The sequence below is a fragment of the Triticum urartu genome, chromosome 4 (assembly GCF_003073215.2).
Source record: "Triticum urartu cultivar G1812 chromosome 4, Tu2.1, whole genome shotgun sequence".
Lineage (NCBI taxonomy): Eukaryota > Viridiplantae > Streptophyta > Magnoliopsida > Poales > Poaceae > Triticum > Triticum urartu.
In genome coordinates, this window is record NC_053025.1 from 471,770,035 (window position 1) to 471,776,034 (window position 6,000).

The window sequence follows — 6,000 nt, forward strand, 5'->3', positions numbered from 1 at the left end:
CCCTGTACTCATGGTATTTCTAGAGCGTAGTTATGTATGCGAAGCACTGGCGTCGCCTTTTTGCTAGGGCTGGGGTTGGGGCCGCATTGCTACGCCTGCTCGGATCGTGCCAAGCGGTCTTGTTGTAGGTTACTCCAGGCGCGCTTGACGGTGTCCGGTCGTTTAGTGGCTGGACTGGTGAACTGCCTGGAGAGGCTGCTTTGTACTTCCGTTGCAAGGGCCGCCGTGTGCTCCTCCGTTCGGAGGGAGCGTTTGGTGTTTCAATTGACCGTAATTACTCCTCAAGGGCCTGGCATCTTGAGCTTAAGGTATGTGTAGTGCGGTACCGCATTGAACTTGGCAAATGCGGTTCGCCCGAGCAGTGCGTGATAGCCACTACGGAATGGGACTATGTCGAAGATTAACTCCTCGCTTCGGAAATTATCCGGAGATCCGAAGACCACTTCAAGTGTGACTGAGCCTGTACAGTTGGCCTCTACACCTGGTATTACGCCTTTAAAGGTCGTTTTGGTGGGCATAATCCTCGAGGGATCTATGCCCATTTTCCGCACTGTATCCTGGTAAAGCAGGTTTAGGCTGCTGCCGCCGTCCATAAGGACTCTAGTGAGATGAAATCCGTCAATAATTGGGTCTAGAACCAATGCGGCGAATCCGCCATGACGGATGCTAGTGGGGTGGTCCCTTCGATCAAAGGTGATCGGGCAGGAGGACCATGGGTTGAACTTTGGGGCGACTGGCTCTACCGCGTATACGTCCCTTAACGCGCGCTTCCGCTCCCTCTTGGGGACGTGGGTTGCGTATATCATGTTCACCATCCGCACTTGTGGGGGAAAACCCTTCTGTCCACTGTTGTTCAGCGGCCGGGGCTCTTCGTCGTCATCGCTATGCAGCCCCTTGTCTTTGTTTTCGGCATTTAACTTACTTGCCTGCCTGCTTGAACACCCAACAATCCCTATTGGTGTGATTGGCCGGCTTTTCGGGGGTGCCATGTATCTGGCACAAGCGGTCGAGTATTCGGTCCAAACTGGACGGGCCCCTAGGATTCCTTTTGAATGGCTTTTTCCACTTACCAGATTTAGAGCCTCTGAATCTGGCATTAACTGCCGTATCCTCAGCATTGTCGCCGTTAATGCGGCGCTTCTGCTTGTTGTGACGCGACCTGCCACTACTGTCCCTAGTATCCGAATTATCAGGGCTCTTGGTCATATTGTTGCTACGAGCAAGCCAGCTGCCTTCTCCCGCGCAACAGTGGGTCATGAGTGTCATGAGTGCTGCCATAGACTTCGACTTTTCCTGTCCAAGGTGCCGGGCAAGCCACTCGTCACGGATATTGTGCTTGAAGGCTGCTAGGGCCTCAGCGTCCGGACAATCGACTATTTGATTTTTCTTTGTTAGGAACCGTGTCCAGAATTGCCTGGCCGATTCCTCTGGCTGCTGAATTACGTGACTTAGGTCATCGGCGTCTGGGGGTCGCACATAAGTGCCCTGGAAATTGTCGAGGAATGCGGCTTCCAGGTCCTCCCAACAACTGATTGATCCTGTTGGCAAGCTGTTAAGCCAATGCCGAGCTGGTCCTTTAAGCTTGAGTGGGAGGTATTTGATGGCGTGGAAATCATCACCGCGGGCCATGTGGATATGAAGGAGATAATCCTCGATCCATACCGCAGGATCTGTTGTGCCATCATATGATTCGATGTTTACGGGTTTGAAACCCTCGGGGATTTGATGATCCATTATTTCGTCTATGAAGCATAGTGGGTGTGCGGCGCCTCTGTACTGGGCTATATCACGACGTAGCTCCAATGAGCTTTGTCTAATGTGTTCGGCCCTGCCGAATTTGTGGCCGGCGTGACGGTTACCATCTCGAGTCGTGGGGCACCCACGCGATCTGTAGATCGATCTTGTTTGCCTTGCCTTGTCCTCCAACATATCTCGCAGGTCCGGCGCATTTTCCCGTGCCTTGGCACGGGGTGCGGCTTGAGTGGAGGGCCGAGAGGCCTCTCTGTCACGGCCGCGAGGTGGCCGATCAGCCGTATCGAGTGCAGGTGATGTAGGTTTAAGTGCTTCCTCCTCTAATCGGGGTAGCAACCTGCGCTTTGGGTAGCTCTTGGAGGGGCGTTCAAGTTTATGTTCTTCGGTCGCAAGGACTTCAGTCCATCTGTCGACTAGCAAATCTTGATCAGCTCTAAGCCGTTGCTGTTTTTTCTTGAGGCTTCTTGACGTGGCCATAAGCCTGCGTTGAAAACGCTCTTGCTCGACGGGATCCTCTGGCACGACGAATTCGTCGTCCTCGAGGCTTGCCTCATCTTCGGAGGGAGGCATATAATTATCGTCCTCGACCTCTCTGTCTGCCGCTCTCTCATGAGGGCTGGTTTCTCCATCCTCCTGTGCTAAATCTGGCTAGAGGGGGTTTTCTTCGGCACTTTCCGGAGTATTATTATCTCCCGTGCTGGAATCGCCGTATTTGTTTTGGCGGGATTTTGAGCGGCGCCGCTGACGCCGGCGCTTAGGCTATTTCTTGGAGGGGTCATCCTCCACTGTTCCATCGCCATCTCCTTCTTTTGGGGTGTCCACCATGTATATGTCATATGACAAGGTGGCTTTCCAGGGCCTGATAGGCGCTGGTTCTTCATCGTCTCCTTCATCGGCGTCCATACCGTCGATGTCTTCGGAGTCAAAGTCGAGCATGTCGGTTAAATCGTCAACAATGGCTACAAAGTGGGTGGTGGGTGGGCTTTGAATTTCTTCATCGTCCGTATCCCAATCTTGCTGACCGTAGTCCGGCCAGGGCTCTCCTGATAAAGAGAGAGACTTCAGTGTCTTCAGAATATCACCGAAAGGCGAGTGCTGAAAGATGTCCGCGGCAGTAAACTCCATGATCAGCGCCCAATCGGATTCGATCGGCAGGGGCGCGGAAGGTTCGGAGTCCAGAGAGGAGTCCGGCTCCTTGGATTCACGAGTCTCGCAGTGTGCGGGGCTAGTGTTCGGCTCAATCGCCATTGGGATCGCAGCCCCCGAGGCGGCATCCAACCACCCATCCTCGATCGGCGCAGTTGGCTCCGAATTAAGGGTCGAAGCCGATGCGGGTGCGGCCTCCAGGGCACTATTCAGCGGCAGAGCTAGATCATGCTCGTCGTGACAGTGCGGCGCGCTCAGCAGTGGCTCGAATCCGTCGAAGATCAAGTCCCCGTGGATGTCAGCCGTGTAGTTTAAGCTTCCAAATCCGACCTGACGTCCAGGGGCATAGCTTTCGATCTGCTCCAGATGGCCAAGTGAATTGGCCCGCAGTGCGAAGCCGCCGAAGACGAAGATCTGTCCGGGGAGGAAGGTCTCACCCTGGACTGCATCGCCATTGATGATCGTAGGAGCCATCAAGCCTGACGGCGTTGACACAGAGGAACTCTCAATGAAAGCACCAATGTCGGTGTCAAAACCGGCGGATCTCGGGTAGGGTGCCCCGAACTGTGCGTCTAGGCCGGATGGTAACAGGAGGCAAGGGACACGAAGTTTTACCCAGGTTCGGGCCCTCTCGATGGAGGTAAAACCCTACGTCCTGCTTGATTAATATTGATGATATGGGTAGTACAAGAGTAGATCTACCACGAGATCGGAGAGGCTAAACCCTAGAAGCTAGCCTATGGTATGATTGTTGTTGTGTATGTTGTCCTACGGACTAAAATCCTCCGGTTTATATAGACACCGAAGAGGGTTAGGGTTACACAAAGTCGGTTACAATGGTAGGAGATCTGCATATCCGTATCGCCAAGCTTGCCTTCCACGCCAAGGAAAGTCCCTTCCGGACACGGGACGAAGTCTTCAATCTTGTATCTTCATAGTCCAGGAGTCCGGCTGAAGGTATAGTCCAGCCATCCGGACACCCCCTAATCCAGGACTCCCTCAGCATGGAACACTTTCCTATAAATAAAATTAAATTACCTTATGAATCTATTATGAGAGCCACTTATGGATTGCATACCAAAGATGACAATACCTAGATCTATTCTTGTTTTTATGTCTAGCTAGGGGCGTTAAACGATAGCGCTTGTTGGGAGGCGACCCAATTTTATATTTTTCTTGCTTTTTGGTTCTGTTTAGTAATAAATAATTCATGTAGCTTCTGTTTAGATGTGGTTTTATGCTTTTAATTAGTGTTTGTTCCAAGTATAACCTTTGGGAAGACTTGGGGGAAGTTTTGCGATCTTGCTGTAAAAAACAGAAACTTTAGCGCTCACGAGATTTGCTGGCATTTTTTACTGGAGAGTGAGATTAGGTTGATTATTTTTGAAGATGATTAATAGACAAATTCCTCACGTCCACCAATTTATTTCAGAATTTTTGGGGTTACATAAGTATTCGAAACCTACATATTACTATAGACTGTTCTGTTTTTGACAGATTCTGATTTTCATGTGTTGTTTGCTTATTTTGATGAATCTATGGCAAGTATCGGGGATATGAACCATAGAGAAGTTGGAATACAGTAGTTTTAACACCAATGTTAATAAATAATGAGTTAATTACAGTACCTTGAAGTGGTGGTTTGTTTTCTTATACTAACGGAGCTCATGAGATTTTCTGTTGAGTTTTGTGTTGTGAAGTTTTCAAGTTTTGAGTAAAGATTTGATGGATTTTGGAACAAGGAGTGGCAAGAGCCTAAGATTGGGGATGCCCAAGGCACCCCAAGGTAAAATTCAAGTACAACCAAAAGCCTAAGCTTGGGGATGCCCCGGAAGGCATCCCCTCTTTTGTCTTCGTCTATCGGAAACTTTACTTGAGGCTATATTTTTATTCATCACACGATATGTGTTTTGCTTGGAGCGTCTTGTATAATTTGAGTCTTTGATTTTTAGTTTACCACAATCATCCTTTCTGTACACACCTTTTGGAGAGACACACATGAATCGGAATTTATTAGAATAGTCTATGTGCTTCACTTATATCTTTTGAGCTAGATAATTTTGCTCTAGTACTTCACTTATATCTTTAAGAGCACGGTGGTGGTTTTATTTTATAGAAATTATTGATCTCTCATGCTTCACTTATATCATTTTTAGAGTCTTTTAGAACAGCATGGTAATTTTCTTTGGCTATAAAATTAGTCCTAATATGATAGGCATCCAAGATGAGTATAATAAAAACTATCATAAAAAGTGCATTGAATAGTATGAGAAGTTTGATACTTGATAATTGTTTTGAGATATGAAGATGGTGATATTAGAGTCATGCTAGTTGAGTAGTTGTGAATTTGAGAAATACTTGTTCTAAAGTTTGTGATTCCCGTAGAATGCACGTATGGTGAACCATTATGTGAAGAAGTCGGAGCATGATTTATTTATTGATTGTCTTCCTTATGAGTGGCGGTCGGGGACGAGCGATGGTCTTTTCTACCAATCTATCCCCCTAGGAGCATGCACGTAGTACTTTGTTTCGATAACTAATAAATTTTTGCAATAAGTATGTGAGTTCTTTATGACTAATGTTGAGTCCATGGATTATACGCACTCTCACCCTTCCACCATTGCTAGCCTCTCTAGTACCGCGCAAATTTCGCCGGTACCATAAACCCACCATATACAATCCTCAAAACAGCCACCATACCTACCTATTATGGAATTTCCATAGCCATTCTGAGATATATTGCCATGCAACTTACCACCGTTCTGTTTGTTATGACACGCTTCATCATCGTCATATTGCTTTGCATGATCATGTGGTTGACATCGTATTTGTGGCAATGCCACCGTTCATAATTCTTTCATACATGTCATTCATGAGTCATTGCACATCCCAGTACACTGCCGGAGGCATTCACATAGAGTCATATTTTGTTCTAGTATCGAGTTGTAATTTTTTGAGTTGTAAGTAAATAAAAGTGTGATGATCATCATTATTAGAGCATTGTCCCAAGTGAGGAAAGGATGATGGAGACTATGATTCCCCCACAAGTCAGGATGAGACTCCGGACGAATAAAAAAAAGAAGAAAAAATGAGAGAAAAAGA